This window comes from Miniopterus schreibersii (genome assembly GCF_964146895.1).
Source record: "Miniopterus schreibersii genome assembly, chromosome: 7".
Lineage (NCBI taxonomy): Eukaryota > Metazoa > Chordata > Mammalia > Chiroptera > Miniopteridae > Miniopterus > Miniopterus schreibersii.
In genome coordinates, this window is record NC_138108.1 from 46,740,244 (window position 1) to 46,765,284 (window position 25,041).

A 25,041-nucleotide genomic window follows, 5' to 3' on the forward strand; every position below is an offset into this window, starting at 1 on the left:
TCTAAAGCAGATTCATTTCCTTCTCCTTTATCTTGGATGCGGTATTATAGTTCCCTCTACCACCCAAATTCATGAGATTGTCATAAGGATCAATCAAATGGGAGAAAAAATGCTTGTGAAGTTATTTCAGAAACAATAAACTGCTACAAAAATTACTTTAAAATTATCAGTAGGCAGTGCTGGATAACAATCCCAAGGGAACCTTTGAGCTTTGTTTTTCTCCCTTGGCACTGATGTAAGATGCGGTCGTATTGTAATATCATACTTATTTAATTCATCATTGTGGTCCACCCTTCTCTTAGTCTGTCTCTGGGAATACAAAGAGCAGACTTCTAATCAGAGGAGTTCCAGCTGGAATAAAATTGACAGTGTGGGTGCTGAACAAAGTGTTATTAACACTGTGGGCAGAAGCAAAGGATCCGGGAAATGCTTTCCTCCTAGAAATAGCTCTTGGGCTCTCCTTCACCTCCTTTGCGCCTCTGAGTGTTGTTAGTCATGTGGACTTAAAAAGACAGGACACAATATTTCAAACCTGTCCTGTCTCTTTTAATAAAGGCAATCCCCAGAGTCTGAGAATATCCAGACCATTGCGTCGATCCTTTCAGTCGGATAAGCATTTATTAGCAGGCCCTGTGCTAGGTGCTGGGGACACAGAGATGAAGAAGGCAGAATCTCTGCTTCAAGCAGCTCAAATTCTAATAGATGAGAAGGAAAATGAAACCAAGACGCGTACGAATCGGATCATATCGTAGTACAGGCAAGTATAGCAGATGGCAGAGCTATACCTCCAAGATTGGGAGCAAGAAAAAGATCAGGAGAGGCTTGTCAGGTAAAACAGCAGCAGTGTATACACCAGCATCCTCGTACACTTCCCACCACCAACCCAAGTCCTCACTTCATGTTGCCCATAGGTTCTTGGAAACTGCACTTGTAAGTGAAACAATGAATAAAGCAACCAATTTTACCATTGGCTAATCGTAGAGATAAGAGTTAAGTTCCTACCGCATCACCAAATAAAGACCCAAAACACTTCTAATATTAAACACAGAAATAAATTTAAGCTATACATATATTTAAGAAAGATTAATAAAAACAAGTAAGATAATTCATTTACAACTCCCTTATTCCAGTTTGGAGTCCAGAGTGGCTGGAGACCCTACTGATAGTTTAGGATGCAAGGTGGGAACCCACCCGGGACAGGACACCTTTCCATCACAGGGTGCACTCACACCCACACTCACCAAGAGCTGGGCAGTGTAGATAGACATGGAAATTAACCTCATACGCACATCTTTGGATGTGGGAGGAAACCGGAGTACCCAGAGGAAACCCACACAGATACAGAGAATGTCCACACTCCACACAGGCTGTGGCCCTGGCTGGGAACTGACTTTTCTTTTCTCTCATCTACATGATAAGGAAAGGACATTGGACAAAACGATTTATTTGAGGACTTGCTGTTTGGGGGGTTTTGCCCAGCCCTTCAGAGCATGTGTTTTTGCTCTGAAGGGCTGGACAAAATTTGACTAATTTATCACTTAGTCAAATATCTTCTAAATTTGGAAAAATATTATAAACTACATTTTCTTTATAATCTATGTTTTGAATTACCAGTTAAAGCTTCACCTTCCCTGTCTGCCTCCTAGTCAATCTAAATATTAAATAAACTTGATGTTTATTTAAATATAACTTGACACTATATTTAAACTACTACTTTGTATGTTAATCATCTTATCAATAATTTTTTGCAAATATTTTCAATTTTATGACACTCAATGTCATAATCAACTGTTTTCAAGTTAAATTCCATTATAAGTTGATTTCAGTTTTAAGTCATTTTCTATACCCTATTGCTTTCAGTTCTGCATTTTATGACACTATGAACACTTTCTGGTCTTTTGACAGATTGGACACCCACTTATGAAGACAGAGGATCATTTAAGTCCCATTAACATATGTAAAATTCACTGCAGACAGACACTGAAAGTCATACCAGAACTAAGTCAGCATCAGACCTCGAGCAAAAGGCTATTGTATGAGCAATTTTGACTAGAATCTTACATTTTCTGTGTAATTCAAGGATCCCTGAAGCATCCACCTTTAGAACTGATTCATAAAAACACTTTTCCACACTGAAATCCCATAGTAAATACAGCAGATAGAAAATTGGTATTAACCTAGTGTTTATAAAAATTTTTAGAGGAAACGTGATCAGATAAAACCCAAGTGGGAACTAAACCCCTAGAAAAATCCTCAAAAATATATAAGATGACCCTCATATCATAATTTCCATTTGGGTAGGTGTCTTGTGGGCATGCATATGAGCTTGTCTAATGAAAAGCTTCATGATTAATTTCATTGTTTAAACCCTACTTTGATTTGAGTCTGATCACCAGTGAAATAACCAAAAGCTCTTCTCTGGCTATGCACTGGGCCCATCTTCAACTAGTAGAAAACATGAGAAAAAAGGCACGGCTTTTAACGAAGAAAGTAATGAGGCTAAAAACAGGATGAAAGCCAACAATCACAGTGTGTCTCCCAGGGCAAAGAGCTAATTTAATGCTGTTCTTTTACAACACACAGGAAAATCGTTTTCATTCATGCTTTCATTAATCAGATTAATGTAAGCACTAGCTGGATGGAATAAACATTTGACTTTTCCGTTCTTTTGTGTTACGATTTGCTTGTTGGTATCTCAGCTCCATTTCAGATAGCTTAGAGGAATATTTTTGCTTATTCAACCATGTTAGCAGAGCTGGTTCCAACAAGAAATCTGTGCATCTCAGAGGATGGCTCAAAGGTATCTACAGAGAAAATACCATTTCTATTAAATCAGGCAAGAACACTTGTCCCAAAGAGATGAATCGAAAAGGAATCTTTGGTAAGACAGAGACTAAATGTTTTAAGAGGCTATTTTCTCATGCCATGCTGTTGTTGATAGAACCCCCCCCCCCATCCCTCGTGGCTCTTTCCTTTTTGCATTATCCCCTCCATCTTCATCCTAGGGACCAGCTCAGGAGACACCTCTTTCTTAACTTGTCCTGAATACCCTTGTCCACACCGCTGCTTTTCTCTAAGCAATGCACAGGTTGCATTGATTTGGATATTTAACAATAGAACAAGTACACGGTCAACATTTTGATGTGTGCCTAGGCCAGGAAAGAACGTGGACTTTAGTGCAAGACAATCCTTGGGTGAAATCTTGCTTTAATTATTTACGTAACCTTTCTAGTATCATTTAACACCCCTGTGATATTCATCTGTATCTATCTTGTAGAGTTGTGAGCATTCATTAAAAAAAATAAAAATCAGGGGGGAAAAAAGTGCCTAGAACAGAGTAGACATTCCATTAATGTTATGATAGCAATACAAATAATGTAATAGATATAAAGAAGGTTTATTCATGTTAATTATATTTTGGCGATAGAGGAAGAAATACATTTTTTGTATAACTGGGATACAAAATCTATTCATTTCTATGAATCTTTCAGCAGGTCTATATCCTAAATATTCCCAAATAAGCCCTTCTGATATATTAACAGATCCACTTACTTCCCTTTTATTTAAAAGACTACCTAAATCTTGAACCCAACAACAAAATACAGGAAAACCAAAGTTTGCCAAACTCTTCTTTGCTTCATACAATTTTATTTTCATGTCCTGGCCTCTCCCTTTCCCTTTACTAGGATTATGTTCCCCATTTCAGGTACTCAGTACTCTCCCCTTCATGTACTTACTTCCGAAAACACAAATTAAGAGGTGGCTTCTAAGAATTCAGTCACATAGCTTGTGAAGAACTGAAGAATTTTCTTCTAATTATTTTCCTTTTTAACATTTAAATCTTTATGGAATAAAGTCTGTTTCATAAATAAGAAATTTAGGCACTGCACAAAAACATGATGTATATGGGTGAGATTACACACACATACAAACATGTATATATATTCCTTAATCCTAATGAGAACTCATAAGGTCCTAAGACAGAGACAACAGAATGAAAAAAAGAATAGATAAGAGAGAAATTAAACATTTATAATGTACAGTATTTAAAAACAAGTTAAGACAGGGTGTCAAGAAAAGTCATTGGTCTTTTCAACAAAGGGTACTGGGTGTTTTGGAGATCCATATACAAAAGACTGAAGTTGAAGCCCTTTCTTAAACCACATAGAAAATTAAGTCATAATGGATCATAAACCTAAATTTAAGAACTAAATAAATCTCTTAGAAGAAAAAGTAGAAGGGATTAAGAGGTACAAACTTCCAGTCATAAAATAAATAAGTCATAAGGAGGTACAACATAGGGAATATAGTCAATAATATTATAATAACATTGTATGGTGACAGATGGTTACTAGACTTACTGATGTGATCATGTCATAAGTTATATAAATGTAGAGTCGCTATGTTGTACACCTGAAACTAATATAATATTGTATATCAACCATACATGAACAAAAAGATTTTTAAAGAGTTACTGCTATGTTTTCTTCTAAGAGTTTTATTTAGAGTGGTAGTTTGTTTTGTTTTTTAGATTCTACATATAAGTGAAATCATACAATACTTGCCTTTCTCTGTCTGACTTATTTCACTTATCATAACACCCTCTAGGTCCACCCATGTTGTTATGAATGTAAAAATTTTATTCTTTTTTTTGGATAAGTAATATTCCATAATACATATATATATGTATATATATATATCACATCTTCTTTATCCATTCATCTATTAATGGACATGTAGGTTGCTTTCATATCTTGGCTATTGTAAACAATACTGCAATGAACATAAGGATGCATATATCTTTTCAAATTAGTGTAAAACATAGAAGTAAATCTTCATTTAAGCAATGACTTTTAGATACAACATAAAAAGCATATGTGATAAAAGAAAAATCAATAAATTAGAATTCATCAAAGCTAAAAGCCTTTGTTCTTTAAAGAACAACATCAAGAAAATGCAGACAATCCACAGAATGGGAGAAAATATTTGAAAATCATATACCTTATAAAGGATTTGTATCCAAGCTATATAAAAAACATTTACAGTTCAACAATTAAAAAATAAATAGCCCAATTTCAAAATGGGCAAAGAATCTGAATAGCCATTTCTCCAAAGAAAATATACAAATAGACAATAAGTACAGGAAAAGATGTTCAACTTCATAAATTATTAGGGAAATGCAAATTGAAATCACAGGTAGATACCAATTCACATCCATTATTATTATTAAAAATAATAATTTTTTAAAACAGACAAAAAATACAAGTGTTTGTGAGGATATGGAGAAACTGGAACTTTCTACATTCTAATATGAATGTAAAATGGTGCAGCCATTTGGAAACAGTTTGGCAGCTTCTCAAAAAGTAAACCTAGAATTAACACATGACCTAGCAATTCCACTCTTAGATGTATACCAAAGGGCATAAAAAGGAAATGAGCTCACACAAAACCTTGCATGCGAGTGCTCATAGTGGAAGTATTCATGATAGTGCAAAAGAGGAAAATAATCCGAAGGTCCATCATTGATGTATGGATAAGTAAGATGTGGTGTATCTTTACAATGGAATGTTATTTGACAATCAAAATGAATGAAATACTGATATATGCTATGTGATGAATGAGTCTTGAAATCATTATGTTAAATGAAAGAAGCCAGTCACAAAAAACCATGAACGATTCTATTAAATAAAACATTTAGAATAGGTAAATTGGTAAAGACAGAAAGTGGATTAGTGGTACCCTAGGGCTGGCGTCATAAGGGTAAAAAGTTGGGGAAAATGGAAAGTGATTACTAATGAATGTGGAGGTTGTCTTGGGATGATATAAATGTTGTAGAATTAGTTATAGTGATAGTTATACAATTCTGTGAATATACTAAAACACCATTGCATTGTACATTTTAAATCAGTGAGTTATACGATATGCAAATTATTTCTCAATAAAGCTGTTTAAAAAATAAAATTAAATGCATTGGGGAAAGAATATACATGAGGGATACGTATAAGCTGACTCTTAGTTTCTATATGATTAGAGACTGAAACCAAGGGATATGGAGGTAGGAGAAGAGACATTAAGATGAATGATTTCACCAAATTCAACTGGGAGTAGAATTACATGAAGAGAGAATCAAAAGTCCAAAAGAACACAGAAATATCAAGTCATGTGAGAACAAGAATATGTCCTTGTATTTGGTAATTTTAGGACATTGGTGAACCCAGGGAAATTGGTTTTTGAGCAATACAAAGGGTAGAGTCAAATTGTGGTAGTCAAGAATTAAACAAGAAATTTCTCACCTCTTTTACCATCTCTGGTATTAGACTAAGAAAATACACAGGCCAAGCACAATGTCTAGACAATATTTAACCTTCTTTCCTTCTTACCCAAGCTGAGTATCTTTGCTTCCCTTCCTCTGCCACATTATACACAGATACTAACAATTTAGAGGCCTTTCTTCCTATGTCCTTTCCCAATTTGCACTCACCATCTTCAATTTAGATCCAGATTAGGAATCATGGCTCCAAGAATTCTAAGGTGCATGCCACCCAAGTCTGGAATTGGGGATGGGTAGAAGCCCTTGAGCAGAGAGGAGTATGGCATAGGAAAATCATTGAAGCTTTGCTTTTAGCCCAAGCCATGGAAGATGTGGTAAGTAGATGGATAGGGAAAGGAAAATGTAGAGATTATAATGAGTTTATTACATGAGAAACTAGACCTCAAAATATCTCAGTATGCTGAAAAAATGAGTTAAATCTCAAAAACAAAAGAAAATTGAATGGTTAATAGAGTCAAATATAAAGTTCAGGACTTGGATATAAAAATCTAACTTTAGAATGAGGTTTATCAGGTTCAATACAATTGTATCTGGGGAAAAAATGTAGAATGGTGGCTTCTTAGAATAAATACAAACTAAAACATTGTGGAGATCTTTGTCTTTGACTTTCTGTATATCACTTTGGTATTTATACAAAGCAAACTTAGTTTGGCTAATGAAATAGAAAATGCCTGGAGAATATTTCAGATGAAATGATAAATGGGAAAATACCCTAAAAATTGCAAGGTCTACTTACAAGTAAGTTTTTATTGCTTTTATTCACAGGTATAGCAAGACATAGGAAGACACTGCCTAATAGTGAGAGTACTGTGAAAGATTTTTAGCTAAAAATTTACCTGAATTTTGGCCAGAGAGAGGGGATGTCCATTGATCTTGATGTTCGGTTGCCAAAATCACATTCCCTACAACACAGTGTCTTTTAAGGAACCATTTCCAAGGAATGCAATTTTAGTGACTTTTAGATATCTTCACAAGACACTCTGCTGTTGTTTCACCATACTTTTCTGGAATTGACCAGCAAGAAAAAAATCTATAGTGGATACTTGCTGTACTTGCAACTTGCCACACATCTCCTCATCTTGTGTCCACACCTCAATTTTTCTCTAGAGATCTTTCTTGCACAAACTCTTGGTCGTTGTAATCCATGAGACACTGGGACTGCCTTCAGCTTCTGGTATAGGTATGTACCTTAGAATTCGTCAAGACTCTGTATTCCTGGCCTCCAACCCTGGTTCAAGATTATACATGAGTCTCAATTAGAGCCAATGGATAAAATATCAAAGCTTTGGAATGGGTTGAAGAGAGGCACACTTCCTTCAACTGAACTAGAGTTGTAAGGATATAAACATGGAGTTCCTGGAGGCTATGCTGGCATAAGAGAAGAGAACATACCTACAAATAAAGCCAATGAGGAAAGAAAAGGAGACACCTGGAAGAGAGATTGGATCCAGATGATCTCACTTGATCCCCTGGTACTGGCTTGCCTAAAGCCATACCACCCCATGGACTGCCCCCTTCTGTAAGTCAGGAGTGGGGAAAGTCTGACCCTGCCAGGGCAACTGTAGGTGGGACTCAAAATTCAATAAATCTAGGAACTTTGTTTCATGGCTAACTTTTAAGTTGATAATTTTGTATGGCTCAAGAATGATGTTATAAATACCCAAATGGCCCTTGGCAGAAAAAAGGTTCCCCATTCCTGTTGTAAGTCAATAAACTCTCGTTTTCCTTAAACCAATTATGGGTGGGTATTGTTTCACTTGAGGCCACATATCCCTCACTGATTTTTACGTCACTGCTTCTGAAATGCGTGTTTTTGCAGGCAAAAGAAAAAAACAAAAACAAATAAATGGGAGATGGCTCATTTTCATATCCAGCTAAGGCTCCTACATAAGAATAAGTCATAAAATGAGGCTGGCTTTGCAAACATCTTTTCTTTCCAAATGATATTGATCATTAATGCGATTGATCTAACTCTGTGTAAAATGCATAAATGGGTAGCATTATATTAAAGAAATCTTTTTATTTGCAAGTGCTTAGGGAAAACATCAGATATGTGAGAGCTCTTAGAAAGCAATTTTAGTTCTTGCATTAGAAGTTCTTGTACTCAATTACAAATTTGATTTCTTAAATGGCAATCTCATTTTATTTGCTCTTACAATGCACTGGGCTTTCCTTTTGCTAATGCTTAGGACATGCCTTGTGAACTAAGCTCTTAGGAAATTGCCTTCAATGCTTCTTCCTGAAATCAATCTCCAATTTAAAATGGCATGAAGATTGTCCACCAGGTAAAATGTGTTAACTAAATGCAATGCCTCCAACTTGTAAAAGAGAAATGGAAGACACTCTTGCTTTGTCACCTCATTTATTTCTTCCAAGTTTATGATGTATAAAACAGTCTTTCAATGCTTTCTTCTTCAGCAGTTAGCACGCTATTGTTTAATGACATGAAGGAGTGTAAGACTGAAGTTTCTCGAGATTATTTAAATATTCTCTAGTTAGAATTGTGTGTGTGCGTGCGAGTGTGTGTGTGTAATGGAAGACTATCTACAATTCAATCGTTAATCTTTCTCTATGTCACCAACCCATCATAATCAGAATAGACCTTTTTTCCCTGGCAGATCTTTTCTGTCTAAATCACGAGGGGTGGCCAAGAATTTAATTGATCTGTGGTTTTAATTATGTCAGGCTCTGAGGTCTGGAGGTGGTGTTTAGGAGATGAGCACTCTGGTTTATGATTATGACTGTTTATTGTTTACCAAATTGTCTATTTGTTGTTTAAGACCTTTTACCATTCATTTCCTAACAATTAGCAATCAATTCAAGAAGTAAAAACTATCTCCTTAATCTTCATTTTGTTCTAGAAGTTACTACCAAAAGTTTGGGAATCTGTAGGACGTTTCTAATTAGTGAAGAAAAATTGCTCATGCTACTCAATCTTAAAGATAAGAAAGAAACTTCATTATTGTCAGTTATCATAATTTACATCATGCTGCTTTGTCAGGGATGATATAAACTCTGCTAGTCCAATTAATCTACAAGGCCACTCTTCAAACAGAGGAACGCAGCAAGGACAAAATTGTTGGAGTGCCTGATCACGGTCGCTGGTAGACAATTCAATAGATTATAGGGATGCTGAAAAGTAAGTGAATCAAAGGAGCTTTACACAGAGGCAACAGCACACTACAAAGGGTTGGAGAGACCAAGTGAGTATGGATTAAACACAACAGATGAATCAGGTTTAAATTAGAAATTTCAACAAAAAAACAAAACAAGAATTAATACATGCAATGCTGTATTCCATAGAAGGTTCTAGACATCTATATCTCAGACGAGTTTCATGACTCTCAAAATATAGAGCCTGAAATGGAGGGAAAGATTCCAGATGCCATTATTTCAGGACTTGCACCCGGATGAGCCCAAAGCACCTCTAGCTCCTACAATTTTTAGTTCATGAGCCTGTTATTGAGCCTTTTGTCTTAAGTCTTTTGAATAGAGAGGTTCTTTCACTCTGAATCCATAGAGTTCTAAAATGTACACAGTGTTAATATGGCCACTTTTTTGAAAAAGTTTATTAATGCACAGATAAATGGCATGCTTCTTACTTTGAAGTTTCTATCCCTAAGAGATAGATAGCTAACCAGGCTGGACACTTTATTTAGGTTTACAAACTACCTAGATCAACTGGCCTGCAGCCTTGCTTTAACATGGCTACTTCCTCTGCTGTGTCCTTAAAACTGAAAGAATGAATGAAGGAGTAAATAAATAATAAATCAATAAATGAGGGGCTAGATGGAGTAAATTAGTAGTATCTGTCTAAAGGTTGGGAATCTGACACTCCTAAAACAGTGAGAATAAACCAACAATTTATATTTATTCAAGTGCTTACAATTGTCCAGCCTATGCAGAGCACCTGCCTTGGTGTTAACCAGCATTTAACTACTGTGTGAGCGGCTGCCAGGCCCTACTTACTGCCAGGAATTATTTTCCATTCTAAAGTCTGTGTTTGCATTATCAGCCCTTCTATTTGGCTCCCTCCTGAGCCTCCCATAGCCTGTGCCCGCCCACCCACTCAGTGAGACTGCAAAGCACCATGCTATGTCCATTTATGTCCCACAGGACAGCCCACCCTCATCCCACCTGCTCCACTTGAGACTGAACAATTGGGTCCAGGTGTGTAGTGACCCATTGCAACAGGAATCAAAGCCAGGGCCACCTGTCTAGCTGGGTAGCAGAGGGAAAGATTTTTCTAGAAGACTACACATTGCTAATTTGGGGCCAATTATTGTCTTTAGCTGAGAAACACATTGCAAGGGAAGTAAAGGCACTGTCATTTTCCAGAAAGAGAGATTAAAAAAAAAAAGATACAAAAACTGTGTTGCTAGAGATAACCTATTGCACAAATATATATATATGCAGATGTCATCCAAAATATTTTAAAAGATACTTAGTATTAATTAGTAAAGGGGGAGATAAGAATTGCTTGGATCTATCCACACAATTGAGTAGAAATATGGCAAATTATAGTTTTTCTCCATGGAACCAAACTTTTATGCTTAAAGTTATCTCTTTGTCTTCTGTTATCTAGGCTTAAACACAATAACACAATTAACATTCCCAATGGAATTTGTACTCTGAACAATTGTGGGGCTGCTACCCTTTTCACTTGGGTCAAATTTGAGAATCATTATCCATAAACTCTGTATTCACCATTTTTAAAATTATTTGTCTCCACACTTAGCAATTAAAAACCTCTGATATGAGCAGTCCTGCTGTTTGTGGCTCTTAATTTTACTTTTTTTTTTTTCAAGTTGTTTAATTAGGTGTCAGATAAGAAATGCTGCAGCATCATACAATGCGTTACCACTTTTGTTGTAAAAAAATAATCAATCTTCTCAGAGATATTTTATTGTAATTTATTTCATGGCTTTGTTCCATTCATTTATACAATTATTTAAAACATAAAATATTTTGTACAAGAGATCACATCAGAAAATTTAGAGATTACAAGGACAAGCAAAATATTTACACTTTCGTGAGACAATCTATTTGGTGATCCTTTAAGATATTTAACAATTATAACACATGTTTACACATAATAAATGCTAAAAGAGAGCAAGCCAGCTCTTCCACCAAATCCTTTACTGTAAAAATGAAAGCTCATTAATCACTGACATTCCTATCCCATATTCACCAGCTGTGTGATCTTGGTCAAGTTACTTGACCTCTTAAAGCCACAATTTCTACAAAGGAAGACAACACCAACACTTCCTTTATAGAGCTGGGGGGGAAAAAAGATCCATGTGAAGCACATAACACAGTGCTTGCCAATCAATTGAGCTCCCAAATTATAAGCCATTACTTTTTTGTTGTTAATCCTCAGCAGAGAATATTTTTTCATTGATTTTTTATTTTTATTTTTTTAGAGAGTGGAAGGGAGGGAGTGGGGGGGGAGAGAGAAAGATCGATGTGATAGAGACACATTGATTGGTTGCCCCAGCTGGGTCTGCAACCTGCATACATGCCCTTGACCTGGAATTGAACCCGAGACCCTTCAGTGCGCCAACCGATGCTCTAACCACTGAGCACCACTGGCCAGAGCATCATTGACATTGCTTAAATGTGTAATCTTAATAAATCCTTCTATGTGATCACTCATAAAATTACAACCCACCACCCCATCCAACATTCTAATCCTTTCTACTGTTTTAACTTCTTCACTTAACACTATTCATCTTCTATCATAGCATATAATTGACTAGTCCATTATGATTATTTTTATTGTCTGTAATGCTCTCTATGCCTAAAATATAAACTTTGTGAAAGTGGGGATCTTTGTTTTGTTTCTTTATCTGTTCTAAGCATCAAGAATGTTTCCTGGAAAACAGTGAATGCTCAATAAAACAGGGGTTGGCAAAAGTAGGTTTACAGTTATTTGTATGGAAAATCACATACAGGTTATGATTATTACAGTAGCTTTAACTCAAAAGAATGTTATACTGGCACAGTGCACTTAGGTACAATCTTGTAAGTGCTCAAATTTCTGGCCTTCATTATTTACATATTCTGGTAGTCTACTTGCTGTACTTAAGTACACTTTCGCATACAACTGTAAACCTACTTTGCCAACCCCTATATTTGTTAAATAAATGAATCCTTATAACCTATGCAAATTTGTGACCAAAAATTAAACTCTTCACCTCCACTTTCACGCCTGGGCCTAATGTAAGAGTCTGGAATTTTGATATGGCAGACACAAGAAACATCCAAACCTGTAGAGAATTTTTATGTGCTTATTTGAGCCAAACTGATGACAATGCCTGGAAAGCAAAATCTCAACAGATTGAGAAAATGCTCCAGAGAATGGCAGTTTTCCACTTTATTTTATATATCATAATCAAAGGAGAAGACATAAGGAGGTTACCATGAAATCCACTAGTGGTAGATTAAGGAGGCAAGAGAAAGCAAAGTGGGGACATCTCTGGGATTGGATAAAAAATAAAACAGACCCATACTTCTTTTACATTGATAGGTATAGAATACTTAACAATTAACAAGATAACAAGGAGGAGTTCTGTGGTCTCTGCTCTGGTGGAAGGTTGTGCCTGAGGGGTCTGGAAAAAGTAAATTACCCTGACATTCCAAAGGTATGTTATCCTAGATGCAAAAAAGACCATAGACAACCTTAGTTAAGGTAAAGATTGACTTTTGTCAAGGAAGATACTGGCCTAGGACATGACTATCCACCATGACTTGCTTTTAGTTAGGAAGTTTTAATTTCAGACCATGCTATGTGGTTACTTTAGGTCTCTGAGTTTGTAGGGCCCACCATGCAGGCCTCCCCTGAGCTTGTCAGGTTTAGTGTGGTCCCCCCTTTTTGTCCACAATATGATGGGTGGGGGTACCCTAGCAATTACTGAATTTGAAATTACTATCAATCTATTATTTTTCACACACCTGGCAATAGATTGAAATTCACAACACAAACTCTCTAATATTTTTCAAAGCTATATATGTCATCTATCTCCACTTCCTTCAACTTACGCAGAGCAACACCTTTCTCCCAGGTTTACAAGTCACATGCCGTGTTTCCCCCTGTCTTTCCTCTTGGCCTCCTTCTAGTAGATAGGTTCCCTTAATACTGCAGCCCCTTGCTTCCTTTCCAGCTTTTTCTTCATTTGTAATCTCCCAATTTCTCCCACATCCCCTGATCATTCTTTTCTCAACAGCCCCTCTCTCTGCCACAGTACGTTGGAAAGTTGTATTAATCTACTCTGTAAACTTAAAAAGGGTAGTTATTTTCTGAAACATGAAGACGATTTCAACTGGGATTAACATGATTAAAATATAATTCCTTTAATTTCATTTCTCCACTAATAAAGTGAATTTACAAACTGTGAAGGATTTTTTTCTTTTGCTAAATTCATCTTTTAAAATCAATAAACTAAGTAAAAATACATTTTACATTAGATAAGCTTTTCAAAGGGTTAAACCCTCTAGACTTAGAAGATGTATGGTCTGAGTGTGGTTTCCTATCTTACTGTGTTAGTATAAGGTAATGTAAAATAGTAGTGGAAGTTCAAGTAAACATTTTCAAAAAAATAAAAGAGAGCACATTAAATTAAAATTTTAAATCTTCTCATATTGACCTAATCATGCATAGATTTGGACACAGTCATTGTACCCATCAAATTTTAGAAGATAGAATGGGAGATCATATAAGTGACTTGACTGAGTGCTTACTTATAATTAGCAATAAATGCTAAGGGATCATGGAAATAACAGCAATGTATTTTTCCTGTTAGCTTAGCTGATCTGACTGTCTGGTAGCGTCACACTAACAAAGTTTGTGTAGGAAAAAAAGGTCTGTTGCTTAGTCACAAAGCCCTAGAGTGGAGAGTGTGTGTCCATATGGGTAAACAGATTATCTGCAGATCTTTTTTGAGAGGTGCAGGGAAGTGTATCTCCAGCACCTGATCGCATCGGCTCCACATCTGTCTTTTTGGAATGAAGCCCCATGGCAAATAATGAGCATTTACAAGCGCCTAAGACTATTCAGGCGTCCGAATGAGTGACATGCTCACTTTTGACAGTGTGTGTAGTAATATGAAAGGTAGTATTCAAGACTGTAGTTAAGTTGATACTTTGCCCTTAGGTATAGATTCCCACAAGTTATTATTACACTATTGGTAAACTGGAGCGAATTTGCCTACCTTTTAAAACTAGAACAGAATCTTGTTCTAACATTGGTATTAGAGGTCAAGGCTTTTCTCATTCCTGGCTTTCTAAACGGAAAAGGTAAATAATACATCAGCTTACAAACAGTCACATAGTACTATCCTATGCATAACAGATATTACTGAATACCTACTACGTGCCAAGCACTGTGTTAAAACAAAGGAAAGGATATGAAGTGACTATAAAAGGTATAGTACTTGCTCGCAAGGAATTTGTAGCCTTGTGTAGGAGTGTTAAAGAGGATGATTGAAAATAAGCCAACATTTACAGTGTAGTATGGAAGATGCTACTGCATAAGATAATAAAAGAAAATATAACCATGTAATATAGTGCTACGTATGTAACCTGGGGAAAGCAGAGGAGGGTGTGTCTAAGTCATTTGCGGGGAGAGCAGGTCAGGATATCAAATTCATCATCCTAACAGTCTTCAAGAGTAAACAGCGGTTGGCCAGGCGTTAGAGGAAAGTGGGGATGAGAAGGGTAATGATGAAGAGCAATGAGAAACTGAGAGAATAATCATTTAAAAGTGCTGGTGACCCAAGATGCCTTTGGGAAATTGTAATTACATAGCTGTAAAGCCACAACATGGAGGCTAGTGTATCCAGAAAACCATTTGGAAATAGAATATTTTTACTGCATTATTCTTTTATAGTAAAGATAAAAAATAATATTACTGAATTGAATCACACCTAATAAGTAGTATTTTGACAGCTATTATATCTGGAATATTTGAGCCCTTGATATAAAATCACTTATCTTCTGAGTAGACTTTAAAGTGACAATTATCCCTTTTTTTTTTTTTTTTAACCAGTTTTTACCACCATGTAATTTTTGCTTTTCTGTACCGAATTTTTTCAGCTGAAAAATGTGAAAAATATGTACACTTCTAACTTTTAGAGATGATGTAAAGAGAAAAGATATAGTAGATGTGAATGTATTTAATTACCTTTTATCATAAAAGACCATCTACTCCTTTTTGTAATTTATAACACCTTATGTAAAAAAGCACTGGGCAAAAGTGAGTTAGTATCATTATTTACCAATAGGAGATTCTGATCTAAGATGGACTATAGAGGTACAAAGGTAGAGAGAACATAATATAAGTTAATTTCTGTTTGCTTAAATTAATAATAATAAATATAAATGCAAGCACAGTGGTAGATAACTTTTCTATCAAGGTGACTAAAAACAGAAACATAGAAACTAAGTAAGTATCTACATGAATGAAGTCTTCTGGGAGAAGACTGATTTCACTATCTCCTCAAATAGCACAAGGGATCTATTCTAGACTCAAAAGGGGAACTAAGGGATAAATGTGTATAAATAGTATGAAGGTATTTAACGCATTTTTAATATTGTAAATATATTTTTAAATCCTCACCAAGGATATGTATGTATGTATGTATGTATGTATGTATTTATTTATTTTTGGGGGGGGAGAGAGAGAGACCTGGATCAGTTGCCTCCTGCAGGAATCCAGGCTGGGGATCAAACCCAAAATTTTTTGGTGCATGGGATGGCACTCCAACCAACTGACATCCAGCCAGGGCTGTAAATGTATTTTTAATTACACTAATACTACACAGATAGAATTACATAAGGCTCAAACACAACAGAAATACACAGAACAAATTCTGAAATTTTCATAAATTTCACCCTTCATTTTCCTTTTCTCCCAGGAAATGACAACTGTCAAAACTTGATGTGTCTTTCCTTTTTTAAATTTTAGCATAACACACATACATTTTATAATGCATCTCAGTGTGTGTTCTTTTTCATCAACTGAACACTTGGTAAGCCTTTTCATTTCTGGAAATTTTTCTTGTAATACAGTCACTTGGAATTTTACTTAAGGGGTTGATAACCTTTTTTGTTTTTAAATCACGTTTTCATATCCTTGTGTTTTGTTCACCTTTTTAAAAAATGTCTAATTTTTTCTCCCAAACTGCTTACTGATTTTCCCCTGCTCTATTTATCTGTAGGATATATAATTTATGAGAGCTTTTTATTATGCCCTATTATTCTCCCAAGATATCTCATTCTCATCTCACACATATAATACACTTCTATTTCTCTGGGACATTAATTATAGTATTTATGTATTTACCTTCGCTCCATGCATTGTCTTGATTTTTCAGAATTACATTTATACTATTTTTATGTTTGGACTCGACCTAGGGAACCACTGATCCAAGTTGTAAAGGAGGGAAAGGCAATAAGAGGAAAATATCTAAGAAAATTTAAAAGAGAATTGCTAAATTAGGTTTAAATATTTGGAATAATAATCATTGCTCGTTGTCAGAACTAATGGAGCAATTACAGATGTTAGCAATGAATATGTGAATTAGAAGAGACTAATATTTCCATATTAACATGTGAATTCTGTTAAGTTTGGTATAATTTATAATTTGCATTTATATTGATATTTATTATAATTATATAATTTTGTTATATTTTTTACTGTCAGTTGAATTCATTATAGAACTGCATTTTTCCTCCCACTAAATTTTAATTTTATCCCATGATAATTTCTTCTTATTGTCCTCAGAATAGAGTTTATTCTTTAAAATATTGGCTGAGATAATGGCACCAGAATGTTACCAGTGATCGGACCTCAGTTCAGCAACCTTGGTACTTGAGTTCTGGCTGAGAAAGAATAATTTAGAGCCAAGACTCAAATATGAGCAAAAGTTTATTTAGAAAGTTACAGAGGGAGAAGTGAGCGATAGAAGAAATGGTTCTAGAAACAAGTTACACAGGCAAAAGAAGGGCCCTTGGCCCTGGCCAGGTGGCTCAGTTGGTTGGAGTGTCATCCTGTACACCAAAAAAGCTTCAGGTTCGATTCCCAGTCAGGCACATGCCTAGGTTTTGGGTTTGATTCCCGGTTGAGGACTGTACATTAGGGGCAGATTGATGTTTCTCTCTCACATCAATGTTTTTCTCCCTCTGTCCCTTCCTCTCTCTCTAAAATCAATGGAAATATGTCCTTGGGTGAAGATTTGTAAAAATAAAAAAATAAAAAAAAAAAGAAGAAGAAGAAGAAGAAGGGCCCTTAGAGCTTAGAAGAGAGCGAGAAAGGTAAAGGTAAAGCACCTGGGGAAAGCAAGGGGGAGGGAGAAGCACTAGTGTGCTCCGGAGCTCCTGAGGGGAAGCACCTGGGTCCTCCCTCCTAAGAGCTTTTAAGGGTGAGGACTTTAGGAGAGGTCCCAAGGGAGGATCTAATAGAATGTTCATCTGCTTTCCAGGTGTGGTCCCTTTCAGGGTCGTGGTCTCCACTGGTTGGTCTTTGCCAGGGCAGGGGGTCATTAGTCAATGCAGCTGCTCCTGAGGTCAGCCATGGCATCCCTTGTCTGGCTTTGCTGCTTTTCTGGGCCTGGAGCTGAAACACAACTGAAGCCTAGATGTTATCCCTGGGGGTTAATGCTTAAGGGAGTGGTCATGAAAGGGCCCAAGTGGGAGTCACATGAGGCCACTTTTCAGCCCCTTCTTCCTCCTACAAAAGGGTCTATTGTTTACTAGCAACATGCCAGGGGAGGAAAGGTCAGGGGAGGGTCTGAACCACATGACCAGAGATATTCGAGGGGAGGAAAGGTTACCCTAGGGGCAAAGTCCTTGTTTTCCCAGTTTTGCCTGTTGCTAGGAAACCCAGGGCTTTCTGCTCTGGTGACCTTCTGTACCTGGCCCATCGTCCTTGCTCTGCTCTGGTCTAACTGTCTACCATAGAAGCAACACACACACACACACACACACACACACACACACACAGAGCCTAGAATCACCTAAAAAAATCAGTTGCTCAGAAAACACTACCAGAGGAAACTTTTGAGTATATGGATTCCCAAAAGTGGGCATTAGAATGAATACACTTGTAAGTATTATTACTAGTGGAGAAATTAGTATGGAGGGCTAGGGACTGGCAGAATTAATTAACATTTAGTTAAGTAGTACTAAGGTAAAAGTTCTTAGAAAATAGAAAGATCTCATGACAGAAAATGTATAAATGAAATGGTAAACTGTCATGAATTTTCACACTAAAGGAGTGAGTGAGTGGCACTGGTCTAAATTTGTGGAAGGTCATTTCCTTTATGTTCCTCAATACTTGGTCCATGTTGGTATCATAGTAGTTATCTTACTTGATTATAATTGCTTGTGTGGCAAGAGGATATGCGAAATACTAACTGATATGTTTTACTTCCCTCCATATTTGTTCCGCCTGTAAAATGTCTGTAATAATACCTCCTGTGGATCAGGGTTAAATGAAATATGCAAGCTGCTTAGAAGAGTGTCAGGTGCATAGCACTGAATAAATGTCAGTTTTTATTGTTGTTGTTATTGTTGAATTTCTTCACTATTACCTGACTCTCTGCCCCCAGCCACTCCCCCAAGTTCTGGCCAGATACAAAGGCTATTATTTCCTAAGTGGAGCTGTCATGGGAAACAAAAGACTCATCAGATTCTTGTGTTCTAAATTTAAAGGGCTTCAGTCTAAGTGTATGAGTTGAATTGTGTCCTTGCCCCCCACACACCAAAAAAAAGATATATTGAAGTCCTAATGCCTAGTATCTTAGAATATACACCCTTATTTGGAAATAAATTCTTTATAGAGTAATCAAATTAAAATGAAGTCATTAGGGTGGATTCTAATCCAAAATGACAGGTGTCCTTATAAAAAGGGAAAACACGCACAGAGGGAAGATGGGGGGAGGAGATGCGGGGAGATGCCATGGGAAGGCGGAGACAGGTGTTGGAGTCACGCTGCCACAAGCCAAGGAATGCCTGGGCTACAGAAGCTCAAAGGGACAAAGAAGAATCCTTCCTGTCAGGCCTCAGACCTTGCTTTAGGACTTCTAACCTCTAGAACTGGGAAACAATGAATTTCTGTTGGTCTGAGCCACCAGTGTGGTACTTCGTTTCAGCAAACCTTGCAAACTAGTAAATTAGGTAGAAGACAGAAAGGTTTGAGAGGAAAGCTTATGGATCTAGTCTGTTACTGGCACGGAAGACAAATAGAAGCAAAACGGTTTTGGGGTTGGAAAGGAAGCTGGTGAGGAAGCAAGGAAGCCAAACCCAACTGGGGTCTCGAATGAGGAACTCCCTACATGGCTTGCCAACCCAGGGTTAGCTGAAAAGGGAGGAAGATGAGAAGGCGGGATGTTCTAATGTAGCAGAGACGGTGCCTCGCTTTGGAAGCCCACAGAGCACCTTACACTCCTTGGGATGGAAACAGTAGGACTGGGGTGGCAGTGTGGGGTGCTTGGGACCTGGGACTTAGGTCAACAAATTACAGCCCAGAGTAGCCCCGGAAAGATGCTACTTGTTTTTCTTTCCTACTCACCCAAACACAGGAACAGAAGATAGCTGAATGGAAAAGCAAACAAAACCCGAGGTAACTAATGGCCATGAGAAGGAAATACTGCCATAGAAAACTGAGCGGATGGGGCTCCTGGGACCGAACAGGAATGTGGGCTCATTGGCAGATGACTGTGTGGAGGGACAATGACGCCCGAGGATGCCACAGGATTCTACAGCTCATCGGATGCGCACATAGGAAAGGGGCGGGCTGGGGACCGCAGCCTGCTTTCTCCACATATGGAAATGTGCCTGGACTTAGGTGAAGGCACTGGGTTAGTGTAAACCCAAGATCACTGGGAAAAGCCTCAAGTGACTCCATCTACCTGGAACTGGCTACATTTATTTTTCTGCCACTAGACAGAATGGGGGCTGGAATAAAAAATTAAGTAAATAATGCTCCTTGAGCACATGGCTTCAAAATATGGTATCATTTATATTTGTCCCTCTTCTTTACACATCTCCTTGATGACAGGTACTGGGCGTTTTTATCTTTGTCTCTTCTAAGCTAATATAGTGCCTGACATAAATTATGGTGCTCCATCAATATAAATGTATTTAATTAATTAATCATAAACTAATAAATTACAGTTGTTTGCTGTAAAGTAAATATGAAAAGTCAAATGAAAGGAAAGCACTTTGATTAATTGAGAAATGTCTTTTAATAAACTGATAAAATCATTTTTATTTTGCTTATGTAATATGTGCTTCAATGGTCTCATAAATAACGTTTTCTTAGTATTTTAAAGACATAGATATAGTAATATAGGGTATCCTCAAAAATGTATACACACACTTTGAATAATTATAAAGGCAGTGTTTATTAAAATACATTTCATTTTCAAAATTGAGCTATCAGGTGTTAAAGTGTGTATACATTTTTTTGGGGACACCCTGTACATAACCACTGAATTATCTCATGTAAGATAAATTTCAACTGTTCCTTGCATTAATACATGCACCAAAATAACCCACAGATATAAATTATCTAGGTCTCACTGATATTTATAATACTTTTCTACATTCAGATATTATTTCTTGTAAATGTTTTACCAAAAAGCAACACAAAAAGACTACCAGTGAATGTGTATTACACTGTTCTTTAAGGAGGCAGATTACTTACTTAGAATTAATCCCATGAAAATCAAAAGTTTTCAGGCCACAAGAGTAATGATATTGCAAAACTCTACATGTAGGGTGTAAAGTAATCTAAAAACCTAATTTCCAAACAGAAATTTGTAAGGGTTTTTTTTATGGTCTTAGTTTATGGGTGAATCAACTTTGTAAATTTACAAAAATTTGAAAAAATATTAGTGAGGTGCAAATAATTGAGTATGCAAAAGCACCTCTTTATACATAATATGTAGTGGATAGATTATGTTTTACTTAATGATAAAGAATAATGGGGTTGTTTTCCTTTTGTCCAATTTTGTGTGTCTGCCAGTAGATGGCGGTACCACGTTGGTTTCTATCAGCTTTTTTTTTTTTTTTTCCCCTCAGAGCTGTTTTCTGATATATGTTGGGTACCATAGAGTGAATCTCAGAAGAGGAAGCGGAGGCATAGCAGAGAGGATTCTGGAAAGGTCTCTTTGTGTTCTTGTCCACAGAGAAAGCAAAGAAAAAAATATTGTAATTAATTTCTAAACCTCTGGAGCCAAAAAATGTGAACAACTGCAAAAGAAGGCACATTACACTCTAACCATCTTGGCTGCGGGGCTTTGTTATGCTGTGATCCCTAAGGCTCTGTTTGATCAGGTAAGCTGGCTCAACATTTAATATCTGCACCGTAGAATCCAGCCACCACATCATTTTTATTTTAAAATCATCTTCATGCTGCTATGGTTTAATCTAGTGTTGTTTTAATGTAAATTACAGAAACCAAAGGCACCATTTGATGTGTAAACTGCTTACTATTCCTTTCTTTCTCAATAGAAATAGAGCCTCTGTCTAGAAATGGTGACTTACGGTACAGACCAGGCATTACTGGTCTTGTGTTTCAGAAATATGCAGGTGTTTACGGTTCATTGTATTAAGGGGAAGGATTTTTTATTACACGAAGCTAACCTAATGGATTTCATGGCTGTAACATTTCTATTTAAATATCCAGTGTGTCTAGTATTTTTAAACATAAGTGTGTAGTGAAATTGGAACTATCATCCTTGTGCCTTAGTCTTTCATTTAACAGCTTTGAAGAGGCCTTGAGTATAGGGAGTGATAACAATATAGAGGTGTTTGGCTATTTGAAACACATTATCTTTTTTTTCTAAAATCTATTCTCACTAATGGCAGAAGGTCACCAATACTAATCATTAAAAAAGAAATTCAACTTTATAATAATAAAATGATCCCTATATGCCCCATAATGTGTAATTCCTTTTGTATTTTAATCTGTTAGTTTCTATATTAAATATTTACCTTTTAATTTATTGACTTAAAGGGTTTGTCTTCTTAATGAATTGTCTCATAAGCTTGATACATTTCTGGGGGTTTTCTCGTGTGTAGATTTAATAACTGGCTGTTATTATTATTATTACTGTTATTTTTAATTACCAGGGAGATCCACTTGAGCCAAAAAACAATTATTTACCTATAATCTATATTTTCTATAGTTTTCTCTAAAATATTCTATAGAATAACCACAAATGCATCATTCAATTAGCTATCACATACTTAGAATAAGAAATTATTGGCAGAAAAATCTATATGTATTAATTGAAAGAAAGGGTTTAAATATTATAAAGTTTTTAAAATATAACAGGTGGTGTAGTGTAGCATATGAGCACAAAGATAAAGTCTTAATTGATTGTAGGGATTTGCATGGAAATATTTCATCATGATTCTTTCAAGTAGTCAGTGCCCTGTATGAAATAAAGACCTCTGATTTCAACCTGGCTTTCCAGTCAGGACTGGTCAAAAGGGCCTAAAAATAGAACTTGAGGCCTCTGCTCTAAAAGCAACTGTAATTTTTAATGATATGGTAAAAATAATGATTTCTCAGTTAATGTTTTCCAATGAGTAACAATAATACTCATAAAAAACATGAAATAGTGGATGCCTCCGAGAAAAGCCCTGGGTTGTGTATATTTCAGAACTTCTACCATAGGGTATAAACAAAACTGTTTCTTTGAAAAGGGTTCCCAGAAATGGATGTTAATTGACTTGTGTGTATTGTACACGCAGTGCTGCTCTACAGGTGACTGAATGTAACTTTGTTCTGTGTAAACACAAGAGCTGGTCTTGCTTGAGCTGTTTTATGTTTATGAATGGATGTTTACATTTGGCCCTGAATGTTAGCAATTTGGGGGGTATAGTTTCAATAATCTCTTAGTTATTTGTCTGTATATGAAGTCACAATGTAAAGAGTTAATGCATCCAAAGTTAGTCACAAATGTGCTGTTTGGAAATTTTTAAGAAATCAAACCTGTTTTGATTAAATGACATATCAAATAGGTTTGTAGATCTTATTCTTTAGAAGACTCTAATAGTGACTTCAGTTGTAAGGTCAAGAAGAATACTGTAATGTATTGGTGAAGGAGGGATAAACAGGTTGAATACTGAGCTGGAAGTCTTAGGTTCTGGTTCAAGTTCTGTACTGATGAAATTTGTCCCCTCAGAAAAGAAACCAAGTATCACTGAAACACATTTTCCTTGTCTGTAAAAGATGGGAATTAGAATCAGAGATATATACAGACATTTTTAAAATTCTATGATTCTAATTTATGTGGATTTTCACCAATTGATTTCTTCGCTTAACTGTAATCAGGTACATCCTTGACTGTTACTGAGTTGTATGCTATCACTAATGGTGTGATAAACATGGGGATGGAGAATTAGAGGGGGACTGATGTTTTAAAGGTCCTTGGCCTATTCTGTGGTGCTAACAACTAGGAAGCAAAGTGGGGAAGTGGTTAAGAGCAAGGGCTGGCAGACTGAATTCTAGCTCCAATATTGCTTGAGAAAGTATTTAAACTTTCTGAGCCTTTATTGCATCATCTATAAAATAGGCATGACAATGGCTATGTTGCAGGATTGGGTAAATAAAATAATGTCTGTTCAGTATTTATTATATATATCCTGAGACATGATTAAGTGCCCCCTCCCCTGCCCTCCAACCATCACATAGAACAGGTTTTATTGTTGGTGATGAAGGTATAATATCTTCCACCACAGCAGGAAGGCTAGGAGGAAACTGCCAAGGAATTCTGCAGTTGAAAAGCGAGTAATTCTCAGTTCTCATCTTAAAAGAGTGCCCGTGCTGAAACAATAGCAAAATGTGTTCCCTGTAGTAATATCAATTAGTGCTAACATTCTGGACATTTCCTGGAGTTTATAGAACTCTCATAATACCTTCTAGAAGACTGTTTTTGCCCAATAAGATACATGGGCTCCACTTCAAAAGCTTTTTTCTTCTGCTTTAGTAGGCTAGACCAATTAGGCAAAAGTGTTCTGTGAAGATTCGCAAAGAAGATCTGGGTTTCACCAAGAATCACATTTAAATGACAAATAATTTCTACTATGAAATGCTTCATGTGTTGGCTATGTGATCAATTCACAAACTCTCTACTGTTTAAATCCTATTAATGGTACACTAAAAGGAGGAAAGGCCAACTGTGCCTGATGAAATTGTTGACATAGTGCAAATCTTCTGCTTCCCTCTCAAGGTTTTCTCTGTGTGAAGCTTTGTGCTCTTGACAGCTGTGTGCTACCGGGATCTACGGGAGCTAGAGCTGGGATGTTCTGTTAGCACCCCAGGCCTCCTAATTCTTCCCTTCGACCACCCTGGGCCTCTTTAAACTGACTCAAGTAACTGCGCTGTCAGTTTCATCTTCATGGCAGCCAAGACGAGTTAATGGGCTCGTGATGAGACAGATCTGAGGTGGCTGAGAGTTTGGGAGGCTTAAAGAATGAGGGTAAGGTTTCTCAGTTAGACAGTGCTCTGCTTGGAATGTGTTGCTAGCTCATGTCCCTGACACTAAGCCACCCCCAGCTCTCATGATTCCTTATTTTTAGGGTTGAAGTTAGCTGAAAGCACCCATAAGTATAAGCATACAAAGACAAAATGCTTTCTTTTTTCCACCAAAGAATGAACATGTGACTAGATAGTGAAATTTCTTTGCCTGGGTAGC

General features: G+C 36.5%; 1 protein-coding gene across 1 annotated transcript in view; it reads left to right on the forward strand.

Moving 5' to 3' along the window:
• Nucleotides 1-21,436: 21,436 nt before the first annotated feature.
• SCN3A (sodium voltage-gated channel alpha subunit 3) overlaps nt 21,437-25,041 on the forward strand; it is a gene marked incomplete at its 5' end in the record, with an annotated part of 103,059 nt that continues 99,454 nt past the window's right edge. The window contains one exon of the mRNA XM_081142995.1: nt 21,437-21,670. The remainder of the gene's footprint in view (nt 21,671-25,041) is intronic.